The sequence below is a fragment of the Bombina bombina genome, chromosome 8 (assembly GCF_027579735.1).
Source record: "Bombina bombina isolate aBomBom1 chromosome 8, aBomBom1.pri, whole genome shotgun sequence".
NCBI lineage: Eukaryota > Metazoa > Chordata > Amphibia > Anura > Bombinatoridae > Bombina > Bombina bombina.
Window position 1 is genome coordinate 93,558,500 of NC_069506.1, and position 17,910 is coordinate 93,576,409.

Genomic DNA, 17,910 nt, shown 5'->3' on the forward strand with positions numbered 1-17,910 from the left:
AGTCTAGTGGGCTGGGGCGCGGTCTGGGAATACCTGAAAGCTCAGGGACTATGGTCTCGGGAAGAGTCTCTTCTCCTGATAAACATTCTGGAACTAAGAGCGATATTCAATGCTCTCAGGGCTTGGCCTCAGCTTGCAAAGGCCAGATTCATAAGATTCCAATCAGACAACATGACGACTGTTGCGTATATCAATCATCAGGGGGGAACAAGGAGTTCCCTAGCGATGAAAGAAGTGACCAAAATAATACAATGGGCGGAGGATCACTCCTGCCATCTATCTGCGATCCACATCCCAGGTGTGGAAAACTGGGAAGCGGATTATTTGAGTCATCAGACTTTCCATCCGGGGGAGTGGGAACTCCACCCGGAGATCTTTGCCCAGTTGACTCAATTAGGGGGCATTCCAGACATGGATCTGATGGCGTCTCGTCAGAACTTAAAGGTTCCTTGCTACGGGTCCAGATCCAGGGATCCCAAGGCGACTCTAGTAGATGCACTAGTAGCACCTTGGACTTTCAACCTAGCTTATGTGTTCCCACCGTTTCCTCTCATTCCCAGGCTGGTAGCCAGGATCAAACAGGAGAGGGCCTCGGTGATCTTGATAGCTCCTGCGTGGCCACGCAGGACTTGGTATGCAGACCTGGTGAATATGTCATTGGTTACACCATGGAAGCTACCTTTGAGACAGGACCTTCTTGTTCAGGGTCCATTAGAACATCCAAATCTGGTCTCCCTCCAGCTGACGGCTTGGAGATTGAACGCTTGATTCTATCAAAGCGTGGGTTTTCAGATTCTGTGATAGATACTCTGGTTCAGGCCAGAAAACCGGTAACTAGAAAGATTTACCATACAATATGGAAAAGATATATCTGTTGGTGTGAATCCAAGGGATTCCCATGGAATAAGATAAAAATTCCTAAGATTCTTTCCTTTCTGCAGGAAGGGTTTGGATAAAGGATTATCTGCGAGTTCTCTAAAGGGACAGATTTCTGCTTTATCTGTCTTACTACACAAATGACTGGCAGCTGTGCCAGATGTTCAAGCATTTGTTCAGGCTCTGGTCAGGATCAAGCCTGTTTACAGACCTTTGACTCCTCCCTGGAGTCTAAATCTAGTTCTTTCAGTTCTTCAAGGGGTTCCGTTTGAACCTCTACATTCCATAGATATTAAGTTATTATCTTGGAAAGTTTTGTTTTTGGTTGCTATTTCTTCTGCTAGAAGAGTTTCAGAGTTATCTGCTCTGCAGTGTACTCCGCCCTATCTGGTGTTCCATTCAGATAAGGTTGTTTTGCGTACTAAGCCTGGTTTTCTTCCAAAGGTTGTTTCCAACAAGAATATTAACCAGGAGATAGTTGTACCTTCTTTGTGTCCGAAACCAGTTTCAAAGAAGGAACGTTTGCTACACAACTTAGACGTAGTCCGTGCTCTAAAGTTCTACTTAGAAGCTACAAAAGAATTCAGACAAACATCTTCTTTGTTTGTCGTCTATTCTGGTAAAAGGAGAGGTCAAAAAGCAACTTCTACCTCTCTTTCCTTTTGGCTTAAAAGCATCATCCGATTGGCTTATGAGACTGCCGGACGGCAGCCTCCTGAAAGAATCACAGCTCACTCCACTAGGGCTGTGGCTTCCACATGGGCCTACAAGAACGAGGCTTCTGTTGATCAGATATGTAAGGCAGCTACTTGGTCTTCACTGCACACTTTTGCCAAATTTTACAAATTTGATACTTTTGCTTCTTCGGAGGCTATTTTTGAGAGAAAGGTTTTGCAAGCCGTGGTGCCTTCCGTTTAGGTAACCTGATTTGCTCCCTCCCTTCATCCGTGTCCTAAAGCTTTGGTATTGGTTCCCACAAGTAAGGATGACGCCGTGGACCGGACACACCAATGTTGGAGAAAACAGAATTTATGCTTACCTGATAAATTACTTTCTCCAACGGTGTGTCCGGTCCACGGCCCGCCCTGGTTTTTTAATCAGGTCTGATGAATTATTTTCTCTAACTACAGTCACCACGGTACCATATGGTTTCTCCTATATTTTTCCTCCTGTCCGTCGGTCGAATGACTGGGGTGGGCGGAGCCTAGGAGGGACTATATGGCCAGCTTTGCTGGGACTCTTTGCCATTTCCTGTTGGGGAAGAGATATTCCCACAAGTAAGGATGACGCCGTGGACCGGACACACCGTTGGAGAAAGTAATTTATCAGGTAAGCATAAATTCTGTTTTTAGTGCAGAGATTACCCTCCCACCTGACATCTCCCTACCAAATATTTCCCAAACAGCTCTCTTCCCTCCCTCACCCCCCACTGGTCACCACCTTCTTGGGTACTGGCAGACAGTCTGCAGTTTATTATTTATTTATTTTATATAAAAAAATGTTTCATATATACCAGTATATTTTTCTGCAGTGTGCAGTGATCTTCCTCCTACCTCCCTGATCCCCCCAAATAGCTCTCTAACCCTTGAAGCCATTTTTAGTACTGTCAGCTGTCTGCCAGTACCCATAAATGCTAATATTTTTTTATTTATTTTTAATTTTCTGTAGTGTAGTGGTACCCCCCACCTCCCCCTTCTGGTGATTGTTAATATCACCGATTGTGTCACCATCTGTAGCAATCAGGCATCAGACTTGATATGGAACCAATACACTGATCGTGCTCTGGAACTCCAGCTGGAACTGCTTCACATGACGTATCTATACGTCCTATTGCGTTAAGGGGATAATGAAAAAACAAGCTATTTCAAATACAAAAATATGAAGGAACAATTAGCCATACATTTTATACTCTGCAGTAGGTATAACAAGTCATTTGGAACACATTAAGGGGAAACAAACGGCTAGATTACGAGTTTTGCGTTATGAGGGGTGCGGTACTAACTTGCACGTTATTGTCACCACTCACTTACCTACAGCGCTGGTATTACAGGTTTTTATAAACCCGGCGTTAAAAGACAAGAAGTGAGCGTAGAGCAACATTGAGCTCTATGCTCACTGAGCTAATAGTTACATTGTATCTAGCTTAGGGTTTATTTTTATTTTACAGGCAAGTTTGTATTTATTTTAACTAGGTAGAATAGTTACTAAATAGTTATTAACTATTTAATAACTACCTAGCTAAAATAAATACAAATTTAAAATAAATACAAATAGAATGCAAGCTCAACCCTATTGGCTGATTGGATCAGCCAATAGGATTGAAGTTCAATCCTATTGGCTGATTGCATCAGCCAATAGGATTTTTTCAACCTTAATTCCGATTGGCTGATAGAATTGTATCAGCCAATCGGAATCTAAGGGACGCCATCTTGGATGACGTAATTTAAAGGAACCTTCATTCGGGAAGAAGACTTTGTTCGAAGAGGATGCTCCGCGCTGGATGTCTTGAAGATGGACCCGCTCCGCGCTGGATGGATGAAGATAGAAGATGCCGTCTGGATGAAGACTTCTGCCCGTCTGGAGGACCACTTCTCCCGGCTTGGATGAAGACTTCTCACGGCTTCGTTGAGGACTTCTTGCCGCTTCGTTGAGGACATCTCCCGGCTTCGTTGAGGTGTTGGCTCTTCAAAACTGTAAAGTGGATCTTCAGGGGTTAGTGTTAGTTTTTTTAAGGGTTTATTGGGTGGGTTTTATTTTTAGGTAAGGGCTTTGGGCTGCAATAGAGCTAAATGCCCTTTTAAAGGCAATGCCCATCCAAATGCCCCTTTCAGTGCAATAGGGAGCTTAGTTTTTTTTTAGTTAGGGTTTTATTTGGGGGTTGGTTGTGTGGGTGGTGGGTTTTACTGTTGGGGGGTTGTTTGTATTTTTTTTTTAAAGGTAAAAGAACTGATTTCTTTGGGGCAATGCCCCACAAAAGGCCCTTTTTGGTAGTTTAGTTTAGGCTAGGGTTTTATTTTTTATTTTGGGGGGGCTTTTTTAGGGTTAGGGTTTTTATTTTGATAGGGCTATTAGATTAGGTGTAATTAGTTTAAATATCTTGTAATTTGTTTTTTATTTTGTGTAATTTAGTGTTTTGTTTTTTTGTAATTTAGTTAATTGTATTTAATTTAGGTAATTTATTTAATTGTAGTATAGTGATAGGTGTTAGTGTAACTTAGGTTATGTTTTATTTTACAGGTAAATTTGTATTTATTTTAGCTAGGTAGTTATTAAATAGAATAACTATTTAGTAACTATTCTACCTAGTTAAAATAAATACAGACTTGCCTGTAAAATAAAAATAAACCCTAAGCTAGACACAATGTAACTATTAGTTATATTGTAGCTAGCTTAGGGTTTATTTTACAGGTAAGTATTTAGTTTTAAATAGGAATTATTTAGTTATTAATTGCAGGTTTTATTTAGATTTCTTTAATTATATATAAGTTATGGGTTGTTAGGGTTAGGGTTAGACTTAGGTTTAGGGGTTAATAAATATAGTATAGTGGGGCGGCAGATTAGGGGTTAATAAATGTAGGTAGGTGGCGGCGATGTTAGGGGCGGCAGATTAGGGGTTAATAAATGTAGGTAGGTGGCGGCAGATTAGGGGTTAATAATATTTAACTAGTGTGTGTGAGGCAGGAGTGTGGCGGTTTAGGGGTTAATATGTTTATTCTAGTGGCGGCGATGTCGGGAGCGGCAGATTAGGGGTTAATAATTTTATTTTAGTGTCTGCAATGCGGGAGGGCCTTGGTTTAGGGGTTAATAGGTAGTTTATGGGTGTTAGTGTACTTTTTAGCCCTTTAGTTATGAGTTTTATGCTACAGCTTTGTAGGGTAAAACTCATAACTACTGACTTTAGAATGCGTTACGAATCTTGCGGGATAGGCTGTACCGCTCACTTTTTGGCCTAAAAAAAAATCTTGTAATACCGGCGCAATGGAAGTCCCATTGAAAAGACTATGCAAATTGCGTAAGTTGATTTGCGTTAAGGCCAAAAAAGTGTGCGAGACAGCTGTACCTACAAGACTCGTAATAGCAGCGGTAGTGAAAAAGCAGTGTTATGAGCCTTAACGCTGCTTTTTTACTTATAACGCAAGACTCGTAATCTAGCCGAAAGTTAATTATTCCATTGGGCTCTAAAGCATGAGGATCGTTTAAAGGGATGTTAAACAGTGTTTCATTGTTGTAATAAAAAAAGCAATAAGCAATTGCTTATACTCAATAGAAACCATTGCAATATGTATTATTCATCTATTTAAATTAATTTTACCTTTACTTTATTTTATTTTTTTGTTTCAAAAGTTTATTTGGTGTCAATCAAAATATTAACAGAACTTTTTGTGTTCGAAAATAACATACATTCAATACAATCAACCAATTCCGGCATTAAGTACAAGGCTAAACAAATCTCCCACGTCCGTGGGTACTAGGCTGTATCAGAGTTTCAAGTGAGATATCTGTCCTTTGGAACGTTCAATGTAGAGCATTTATTTAAGTTTTAACTATAATTGATAATAAAGTTTCAACAAATCTGTGCATCACAACTGACAGGTAGTTAGATTTAAATAAAATCAAGAAAGATTTTAACAATTGTCTGTAGTGGGCGATTGCGGTACACAGCAATATCAATCCGATGGCGAAGCGGCAGAAGTGTCTTTATGTTGTAGTCCGTTGATATATTATTATTACAACATGTATGGAATACAAAACTTTTGTATTTAAAACTTCAATACAGAGATAGATAAATAAATGAGGAGAAGACTAAGAATGAGGAAAAGAAAAAAAGTGGAGAAGGAAGAAAAAGACAGAACTAAATGTTCCCCGGTTACCAATGTGGGACATGATACAATGCATTTCCTGTAGATCAGTGTTTCTCAACTCCAGTCCTCATGACCCTTAACAGGCCAGAGTTTCATTATATCTTAACTAGAGCACAGGTGAAATAATCATCTTAAAGGGACATGAAACCCAAAATTTTTCTTTCATGATTTAGATTGAGAATGCAATTTTAAACAACTTTCCAATTTACTTCTGTTATTTTATTTGCATTCTTCTCTTGTTATCCTTTGCTGAAAGGTTTATCTTGGCAAGCTCAGGAGCAGCAGAGAATCTAGGTTCTAGTTGTTGATTCGTGGCTGAATATATATATCAATTGTGATTGGCTTACCCATGAGTTCAGTTAGAAACCATTAGTGCATAGCTGCTTCTTCAACAAATGATACCAAGAGAATGAAACAAATTAGATAATAGAAGTAAATTAGAAAGTTGTTTAAAATTGTATTTTCTATCTGAATAATGAAAGAAAACATTGGGGTTTCATGTCCCTTTAAGGGTGAAAGCAGGTTAGTAACCATGGTTACTGGTCAGCTGATTATTTCACCTGTGCTCTAGTTACGATATAATGAATATCTGGCCTGTTAAGGGTGCTCAGGACTGGAGTTGACAAACACTGCTATAGATCCCGTAGCTTCCTATATGGCATGCCTTTAGATATATCAATGCCAGGGTTGAATATGGCAACCTGATATCCTAGGTCATTTCCTCAGCTATGCATAAAGGAGGTCATACCATTGACCTTGTATTCCTGATGACTAGTTTAGAAATCATAGACCTCACAATAGAGTCTGTAATTTGGTAATAACATACTTAGGTTTTCTATAGCTGTCACTACAAATAAAACCACCTCTACACAATTGTCTAGATACCACACTTTCACAGACTAGACTTCCCAGGGTCTAATGGGGAAACTTAATCTTTCTGATGTAATGAGTACCTGACAGGATCCTTATACTCTTAATGACAGCAACAATAACTACTACAACTGATTGTATTTGTATTCTGTTTATTTGCAAACCTTCAGTGTATGTCACATGTAAGCACAATTATTGGTTTGACAATAATGTAAATAAATAATAAAAAAAAGATATGTATTAGCGAACAGCGTCTTAAATAACTAAGAGCAAAAATAAACTGAAAGACCATTATGTTACAACCGCAATTAAGCAGTTTCTCCACAATATAGAAATATGATAATCATGTCTAATGTGACACTGGGAAAAAGTCACAAAGCACTAGTAATTCCAGCATCACATATTCCTAAGTTTTCTATACAATTGATTCACTGAAGCTCTCTATTCTTGAGTAATGCTGAAACTGGTAAAGCTAGAGGGGCTGAATTTTGCCCAGTTCCATAGCTGCCGTGTATTGGGTTTGCCAATTTTTTCATAGAAACATTAGGCTATATATAAACTAGTATTTTAAAAGTTATATCTTGTGAAATACAAGATTCTAATATCAGAAAGTGATCTATATTAATTTCTAGTCCAACTTTTCCTACATGGATCTAACAGCTGTGTTGTTGACTGCATAAATAGCTGTTTTTTTGTACTTGGATGGTTTGTTTTTTCTTTCATTATAAGTGAAAAGAAGAAATGATATCACTAAATAAAAAAAAAAATACACTTAATTTTTAAATTTGAGCTTTGTTTTAATGAATTGAGAATAAAGTGCAATGCAACTGAACAACCATATCCAAATTCACAAAATCTATGAACCTCTGCTGTCAGAATTCAGGAAAAGTCACAGCAGAGAAAAAGTCCTAGTGTGGAAAATTAATCTACATATTAGACAAGATTGCAGCTTGGTGTTGGAATGTTGCTTCAGATAGTACGTGTTTTGTTTAGGTCTTGAGCACTAAAGACAGATGGGTAGAGGAGAGAGTTAAAGGTGGAGAAGAGTCGTTTAGGGTTTGAGGAAAGCGTAGATATGAGAGAAGAGAAGTAGGTTTGCTTGGCTAAGTGAAGGGTAGAAGAGTATGAACAAAGAATAGTGGATGGAGTCAGGTTCAGAGTGCGTTTTCCTCCAGACACGCTCAGCAGTACGGGAGCATTTTTGCAAATAGCGTGTTTGCTGAGAGTGCCAGGGCTGTAACTAACGAAGTGATAATTTGCGCAGTCGGGGCGGGGCACATGTGTCTAGTGCAGAGGAGAGAGTTTTGTTATAGTGGGCTGTAGCGTGATCAGGGCAGTTTATAGTGGAAGAGTGAGGGAGATCTTGAATGATTTTTGAAAAATGGAGCGAATCCATAGCGTGTAGATTTCTACAGGTGCGAGGGCGGGATGGAGAATGGGGTTTAGCTGTAGCATTAATATTATAGGTAACCAGTTGATGGTCTGAAATGGGAAAAGGGCGGCAAGTGAGATCAGAAATAGAGCAGAGGTAGGAAAATACCAAATCAATGGAGTGTCTATCACAGTGAGTAGGGAATAGGGTGGATTGTGAGAGACCAAAGGAGGATGTGAGTGAAAGAAGCTTAGAGGCAGCAGGGGGAGATGGGTTGTCAATAGGAATGTTGAAGTCCCCAAGAATTAGGGTTGGTATATGTGTGGAGAGAAAGTGAGGAAGCCAGGCGGCAAAGTTGTCAAAGAATTGGGAGGTTGGTACAGGAGGGCGATAGATGACTGCCACTCTGAGGGAGAGGGGGAGAACAGGCGAATACACCGCCACATTTCTCATACAATATGGTGGAGGAAATATCAATGTGTTTTGTGCATGTATACTTTTTTTTTTTTTAATAACTTTATTTATAATATAAAGATCCATTTCACTTACAATACAGTTATTTCAAGTAACGCAGTTACTTAGTGATGAGTTACAGCAGCAATAAGGGTGGCAATAGATATCTGGGAATACAGTAGCTCACAGTATTTAAACACAAAATGCAAATTTATCAGCAGTAATACTTCCCAAGCTGTATTATAATAAGATACCATGACCCTGAGTTCTGTCAGCTTTTAGTTGAAATGTTCTTTATGAAGTGGCCTGGATCTCTTTTTTACAACATTTATAGAAGGAAGGAGGAAAAAAAAAAAAAAAAAAGGATGGACAGGAAAGAACACGGAGAAAAAGGACAACAAAAGAAACCAGTAAAACTATTCAATTTAACTTAACTTACCCAGAGTGTGTCCAGATCGCCCCCCACAGGCCAGCATCGGAAACATCTTAGTATAGATAGAAGTTCAGTCAGCAGAGCATTCACACACAGGTATTGCTAGTCTAGGGTTCTCTGTTTTGGAAGCACCAATTACCCTTCAGATTTTCATTTAGGATATATAAACTATTCCGAAATGGGAAGATAACCCTTTCTGTAACTGCATCTGGCAAATACTGTAGATATGTTTCCCATTTATGGAGAAAACGTTTAATTCTTTTCTCAGGGTCTCCCTTTGTATCTGCTTGCTCAACTAACATCTGAGTATGTATGTTCCTGATTAGTTTTTGGAATGGAGGGGACTTATTGCTGGCCCAACCTGCCAAGATGTGCTGCTTTGCCAGTGTGATAACTGTGGAGATAAGGGTGTTTGAATTAAGTCTCTCATTAGTGGATACTAAGAATATTATATGTTGTGCAGAAAGTTCGACCCTCATTTTGGTAACCTTGGTCAACCAGTAGGATATTTTCTGCCAGTAACTTTTCAATTTAGGGCAGTTCCACAGTAGATGTATCCAATCTGGTGCCCCAAAGCTGCACTTGGTGCACATATTTCTCGCCCCTGGTACCCATTTAGAACGAAGACCGGGTGTTATGTAAGCCTGCTGTAATATTTTTAAATGAGATTCTCTTAGGGTGGAGGAAATAGTTATGGCCTGTATTTTATTTAGACTATCTTCGATCAGAGGCTTGTCCACCGTTAGGAGATCATATCCTGACCATTTAGATAATATCTTTTGCATAGCAGTGTCTTCTAGATGGAGGAGCAAGAGGTTATATGTGTGCGTGAGTTTATAGGACCCTTGTCTTGCCAATATGCAAAGCTTATCTATATTGGATGAATCCCTGGTAAGTAAGCCGTCTGACTTCAATTTATTTACATAGTGTCTACACTGAAAATATGCAAATTTGTGAGTACCGGGGAGGGCGTATGTGTTTTGTAATTCCTGAAAGGATAGGAATTCTAAGGTAACAGGGTTATACAAGTGCCTAAGTGTAGTGAGGCGTTTTTCCTGCCACAACCGAAAGGCTTCTGTAGTATAACCAGGAAGGAACCGTAGATTCCCCTGGATTGGCAAATATTTACTCACCGACTTGTCCACCCCCCAGAATTTACAAATTTTGGCCCAGGCTCTCAAAGGGTCCCTGTAAAGAATATGGTTTTGTATGTGTGGTGGCAATAAGGACATGTCCGCATGGGGGAGAAATGCAAGATGTATCGGGGCAGTAAGACGTTGCTCCAGGACAGGGACAGTGAAATGATTATCACCAATTAGCCAATCGAGGATTAGTTTTGCCAAGGTAGCCCAATTGTACCATACAATGTTAGGGAGACGAAGACCACCCCTATTCGTTGGCATCATTAGGTAATTCTTCCCTATCATGTGTTTTTTCCCTCTCCAGATAAACTGTCCCAGAGCAGTTTGTAGTGTGTTGGCATCCTGTCTTGTGAGAAGCAGTGGCAACATCTGTAGGGGATATAAAAGTTTGGGCAATGCAACCATCTTAAAGAGGTGTATCCTGCCTGAGAGGGATATTGGTAGCCTTGCCCAACCCAAAAGTAAGATTTTGATGTTTTGAATCGTTTCTTTGAGGTTGAGGTGATATAATTTATTAGGATTAACATGTAGCTGTATGCCTAAGTATTTAAGTGAGCCCTCCGTAATTTTGAGTCCTGTGTGCTGTAGTGGGAAATTCTGTTTGTTTTGTAGCAATACAACCTCCGATTTGTCGATGTTAATTTTGTATCCGGTGAATGTGCCGAATCTCTCGATTATGTGTAGAACTGATTGTAGGTTGGCATTGGGATTTCCTATAAATAGTAGTAGGTCATCCGCATACAGTGACAAATGTTGTGTATGGTCTAGTAACTTTAATCCCTCACAGTTTTGCCTGATGTAACATGCTAAGGGCTCTATAACCAGGTCGAATAATAAGGGGGAGAGGGGGCACCCCTGTCTCGTGCCTCTTTGTAGTTCAAATGAGGGGGAAAGCTCACCATTAATGATCAGGGAGGCCCTAGGAGCATTGTATATTCTATGAAGGAGGCCCGGGAAGTTACCAGTAATGTCAAATTGTGTTAAAGAAGTGTGTAGATGGTCCCATTCAACCCTATCAAATGCCTTCTCAGCGTCTAGCGCTAAGAGGCATGCATCCGGCAGTGTAGGAGGTTTAGGAGAATGAGTGTTATACCAGTAATGGGATATGATTGCTAATGTTTTCCTTATATTTGTTACTGAGGAGCCATCGTTAGCCTATCTGCTAGAATTTTTGTTAATATTTTATAATCCCCATTCAGAAGTGAGATTGGTCGGTATGATGATGTAAGGGTAGGCTCTCTATCTGGTTTGAGTAGGAGGCAAATATTTGCATCAGTGAATCTACTATCTATGCCTGTGGTACCCTCTAGGTATGCCGAGTATAGGGATGATAAAGTAGGCGCTATTTCTTCGCTTAGGATTTTGTAAAACTCTGATGGTAGCCCATCAGGGCCAGCTGCCTTCCCAAGTTTGGCATTACGTATGGCTTTAATCACCTCGCATGTTTGTATTTTGGCGTTAAGTAGGGATTTTTGCTCAGTCGTTATCTTGGGGATTTTTACGGAACCCCAGAAATGCCCTTTTGCCTCCAAATTAACTGGTTGACTAGCATACAGATTAGTGTAATAGTTTACAAATTCTGTCATAATGTCCGTGGGTGTCGAAGTTATGCGAGAGTGAGATTTAATAGCTGTGATGTAGGATTTCGGTCTATATAGCCTGACCAAGTCTGCTAGAAGTTTACCTGATCTATTGCCATGTCTGAAGTACCTGCCCTGTCTATGTATGTGGAAGGTGTTGTTCTGTTGGGCCAAGAAGGTATCTCGTGATTGCTTAAGATCATAATAATTTTGCTGAGATATTGGTGTGGGGTTATTCAAGTATGTATTATATGCCTCGGTTAGTTTGGAGAGGAATTCATTATCTATCCTTTTAAGAGTTTTGTTGTGATGGGCTGTGAAGGAGGTGATGTGTCCTCGTATCACCGCCTTTGAGGCATGCCAGAATAAGTTTGGATCGGCACTATGCTGGGCATTGTCTGAAGCATAATGGATCCAAGATGATTTAAGGTGCTGGCGGAAGTCAATATTGTTATACAAATAAGTTGGGAATCTCCATGTCTTCTTGGGGGGTTTGGTGGGCAATGTGTGAAATATTAGACTAATCGGGGCATGATCCGAGATTGTAATTGGACCTATATTAGCATGGTGGATTTGAGGTGATAGGGTGGATGAAGTTAAGAAATAATCAATTCGTGAGAGAGTGTTATGTGTTCTAGATAAACAAGTGTAATCTCTGCTAATTGGGTTTTGCATCCTCCATATGTCTACCAGATCTAGTGTGTCTCTAAAGGATTTAATCAGTTTCACTTCTCTTTTATATCTGGACGTACCCATTTTGGAAGTGGGTGCTGTGGCGGGATCTTTGAACCTGTCTAGGGGCAACGCCTGCACCAAGTTAAAATCCCCCCCCAGAATTATGGGAGCATTATTAGCAATTATTTTAGCTGATAGCGTCGTCCAGAAAACAGGACTATGCTCGTTGGGACCATAAACATTACAGATGGTGTAGTTGGTCGAGTTAATTCGTAGTAAAGCTATTATAAACCTGCCCTTCTGATCTATCTCTATCTTTGAGAATGAAACTGGAAGGCCTTTCCTGACCAGAATGGCCACTCCTCTTTTCCTGCCCTCTGTAGGGGAGAAGAGAATCTGCCCCACCCAGCGTATTTTTAGTTTTTCATGTTCCTCTGTGGATAGTTTAGTCTCCTGCAGTAAAGCTATATCTGCATGTAGTGTTTGTAGGTGTTGAATAATCATGCTTCTTTTTGCGGGTGAAGTAATACCCCCCACATTCCATGAGATTACCTTAAGTTGTGTAGTCATGGAGCTCTAAGTGTGAAAAGTATACGAGGTCTGACAAGTAGGAGCATGTATACTTTTTAACTTAATATAATCTACATTTAAGTTACTATTGTTGGACTTTGCACAAATTGACTTCTTGTGGTCCATGCACTAATTTCTATTTATATTATTTGAAGTACTTCAACTTTTATCTTGATTATTGCTCTTTTTGATTTTAATGGTACACATGAGTGAGTAATAAATGTTCTTGGATATTATTTATATTATATTTAAGTGTATTGATACTAGAGTTCATTTGGCCCGCCACTATCTGTTATTTTGGCTTTTCACTTGTTTTCTGGGAAGTACTTGTGACTAGGGAGCTGATGATCTAGTGATATAAAAATCCTCTGAGGCCTTTGATTTTTGTTGGGCAAAACCAATGCTACATTCAAATTTTTTTTTGGGGTACTCGGTAATAAGTGGGAAAGTGTTGTATAACGATTTATCAAGTCTTTTTCACTGTGGAATTTGATAAGTGAAGAATTGTCTGTGAAAATATGTTATTAAAGGAATTTGAAATACTGCTCCTTTAGTTAAAAAAAAAAAAAAGAAGTTAAAAATACTAGCTCATTTACTCTTTTGTAATTCAGCTTCTGAACATGGTCATTTTTCAGCTGAATTTCTGGATGCCAGAATTCTTACTATTCCCAAGGAGGGCAAATATCATGCCAGATGTTAAAACTATAGACCAATCTGCTTGATTAATATTGATATTAAGATCCACACGAAGATGTTGGCCTCCAGATTTGGTCCTCGTCTCATCTGTTGTACATATGGACCAAGTTGACTTCCTCTTGAGGAGACAGGACATAGATAACACGAAACGCCTCCTGAAAATTTTTACTGAGGTGTCCAACTTGGGTCTTTCCCTTCTCACTGTACCTATGGACGCAAAATCTAAAAGGGCTGGTATAGATGATTGAGAGTCAGTAAGAAAAAGCGTTCAACAGGATGAGATGGAATTACATGTTTGCTGCCCTTGAAGTCTCCAGCCTCCCAGATGTTTTTTGTAAAGTAGTGAAAGCTCTATATTCAGCCCCCACAGCGAGAGTTGGTGAAGTGGGCTTTTTCTTACTGACTCTCAATCATCTATACCAGCCCTTTTAGATTTCTTAGATTTGGTTTGGGTGCCTCTCTTATTATAAACTTAATGTAGAGAGAACTGAAGCATTCTGCTAAATGTAGCCACCAATCAGCAAACGCTATCCAGGGTTCTAAACAAAAAATGAGCCGTATCATAGGCTTACATTTTTCAAATAAATATACCAAGAGAATGAAGAAAAATTTATAACAGGAGTAAATTAGACCGTTGCTTAAAATCGCATGCTCTATCTGAATTATGAAAGAAAAAATTCAGTCAACTTTATTTTGTATTTATTTTTTATTGTTTAGAAAAGATAGATAACTCTTTTACTACCCATTCTTCAGATTGGTATAACCAACAATGGTGTATTAATAAACTTTATATCCTCTTAAGTTTGCCCGTTTCTAAGCCCCAGCAGGCTACCCCTTATCTCAGTGCTTTTGAAGTCTTGCACAACAGCTACACAGTGCTAGTTCATGTGTGCCAAAAAGATAACATTGTGCTCAATCCCATGGACAAAGGGCAGTCTGCAGGGGCTTAGATACAGGTAATCATAGAGGTATTCAAAATTGAAGGGACAGTCTAGTCATAATTAAACTTTTATGATTCAGATAGGGCATGCCATTTTAAATAACTTTCCAGTTTACTTTTATCATCAAATTTGCTTTGTTCTCTTGGTATTCTTTGTTGAAAGCTAAACCTAGGTAGGCTCATATGCTAAGCCCTTGAAGGCCGCCTCTTATATCAGTGCATTTTGCCAATTTTTCACAGCTTGTCATGCTAGTTCATGTGTGTCATATAGAAAACACTGTGCTCACTCCCGTGGAGTCAACACTGATTGGCCAACATGCAAGTCTGTCAAAAGAACTAAAATAAGGGGGCAGTCTGCAGAAGGTTAGATATAAAGTAATCACAGGGGTAAACCATATGTTAATATAACTGTTAGTTATGCAAAACTGGGGAATGGATAATAAAGGGATTATCTGTCTTTTTAAACAATAACATTTTTCAAGAAGGCTGTCTCTTTAACTAATTCCCCACACTCAGGCCAATTAAGGAAAAATATGTAGCAGGGTTGGGTTTGTGAAGTCTGCAGTGTGCACTTCGATTTCTCAGAATTGTTAAACCCATAAATTACAGGAAAGGGGCAAAAGAAATAACGAAAATATATTGCACAGTTTTTTTAATATATATAATAAATTACTCATTATAATTTTAAAATGTTTCATGTCCATTTAAGACAACATGCCCACTCACCTATTTTTTTTGTCTAGTTCAAGGCAGTATATTAGTTAATTAGTTTGTTGTATGGGCACTGTCAAACATTTCTCTAAAATCAAGATAAACACGTAGAAGCATGCAGTAATGCAATAATAAAATCTCTGCAACCATTAGAGCATTTTTACTATTGCACTATTATGATTGCCAATAATTTATCTGAATTTATTACACGTACATGTCATTCTTTGCTATAACTTCCTTCTTAAAGGGGCAGTAAAGTCAAAATGAACCAATCATAATTCAGACAGAGCATGACATTTTAAACAAATTTCCAATTTGCTTCTTTTATCTAATTTGCTTTGTTCTATTGGTAGTCTTAGTTTAGAAAAACATTTCTAGGTAGGCTGAGCAATGCACTACTGGGATCCTAGCTACTGATTGGTGGCTGCATATATATGTGCAGTCTGATGTGTTGAGCCAGCTCCCTGTTGTGTGTTGCTGCTTCTTCAACAAAAGATACCAAGAGAATGAAGCAAATTTGATAATAGAAACAAATTGGAAAGTTGTTAATAGTATAAAGATAACATGTATTTAGTATACTGCTGGCAAATAATTAAATAGGAGAACTTTACATTTAAAGGGACATGACATTTGGGGCTATCTTTATTTATTATTGTTAATTCACTAACTGACTCATTCAAAGCATTATAATAACTAGGAGGAGCTAATCCTTTGGAACAGGCAATTACTTTCTGGACTTCTGGTGGATTTTGAGTTATACTCCATTTTCTTACAAAACGTTCTATCATTCATATAAAAGAGTAGCTTTTAAACATGCTGTTTCTTTTTCTTGTGCCTGAAAAAAAGTGAAGTAAACGCTGTTTAAATTATAACATTATAAATTTTAAAAAGCAAATTCAGCAGTATCTGTGTACGTACTGCTAATTAATTTTACCTTTGAAACAATGAGCATTTGCAGGGAATGCCTATCTGCCAATAAGCCATAGCAGCAGTAACCACATCAGCCAATGAGCATTTTAAGGAAGTGCCTATCTGCCAATAAGTCATAGCAGCAGTAACCACATGTCAGCCAATGAGCATTTTAAGGAAGTGCCTATCTGACTATTGGCAATAACCACATGTCAGCCAATAAGCATTTTAAGTAAATGCCTATCTGCCAATAAGCCATAGCAGCAGTAACCACATGTCAGCCAATAAGCATTTTAAGGAAGTGCCTATCTGCCAATAAGCCATAGCAGCAGTAACCACGTCAGCCAATGATCATTTTAAGGAAGTGCCTATCTGCCAATAAGCCATAGCAGTAGTAACCACATATCAGCCAATAAGCATTTTAAGAAAGTGCCTATTTGCCAATAAGCCATAGCAGCAGTAACCACATATCAGCCAATTATCATTTTAAGGAAGTGCATATCTGCCAATAAGCCATAGCAGCAGTAACCACATGTCAGCCAATAAGCATTTTAAGGAAGTGTCTATCTGCCAATAAGCAATAACAGCAGTAACCGCGTCAGTCAATAAGCATTTTAAGGAAGTGTCTATCTGCCAATAAGTCATAGCAGCAGTAACCACATGTCAGCCAATGAGCATTTTAAGGAAGTGCCTATCTGACTATTGGCAATAACCACATGTCAGCCAATAAGCATTTTAAGTAAATGCCTATCTGCCAATAAGCCATAGCAGCAGTAACCACATGTCAGCCAATAAGCATTTTAAGGAAGTGCCTATCTGCCAATAAGCCATAGCAGCAGTAACCACGTCAGCCAATGATCATTTTAAGGAAGTGCCTATCTGCCAATAAGCCATAGCAGCAGTAACCACGTCAGCCAATGATCATTTTAAGGAAGTGCCTATCTGCCAATAAGCCATAGCAGCAGTAACCACATATCAGCCAATAAGCATTTTAAGAAAGTGCCTATTTGCCAATAAGCCATAGCAGCAGTAACCACATATCAGCCAATGATCATTTTAAGGAAGTGCATATCTGCCAATAAGCCATAGCAGCAGTAACCACATATCAGCCAATAAGCATTTTAAGGAAGTGTCTATCTGCCAATAAGCAATAACAGCAGTAACCGCGTCAGTCAATAAGCATTTTAAGGAAGTGAACCACAATACAAGACAAAATATTGTGTGAGAGGTGTGCCAAAATATCACCCCCAATGAGGCGGAAATACAAACAGATCAATTCAAATCAAATTAACAGAGAATACAAACTATAAAAACTGCACATATATTTAACCAATACTCATATGAGCAAAAAATGTGTGAAAAAGTCCACAGGTCGTCCTGCAAGTGCGAAACAATATGTGACAGGCAGGCAGTTCTCTCGACAACGGTGGATCAAAAAATATTAAGTCCTATAAGACAAAAATAGAAGAGGCGCACTTTGGTGCAATAACTCAAAGACAATGCAATAGCGTGTAGCAGCAGTAGAAAAGGTACTCACAAACAGAGATGCACATCCAGTGCAATACAACATGGACCGAGGCTTCAGAGCCACTCAGCTGACTCAAACAATCCAACAGAGCAGCTGGGCCATGAAGGGGCTTGTCTCCAGTGATGTCACAGCTTCTGGTACCAGCAAAAGGAACACGGCCAGTAGTGTAGTAGCACTTATGATAAGTCTAATATAATAAAACCTTGGAAAAAATAAAGAGAATGTTTACCAGAGAATAGCACCATAAATAGAGTAATGTGTAATATGAAGCAATAGAGGAGCTATTATGGGGG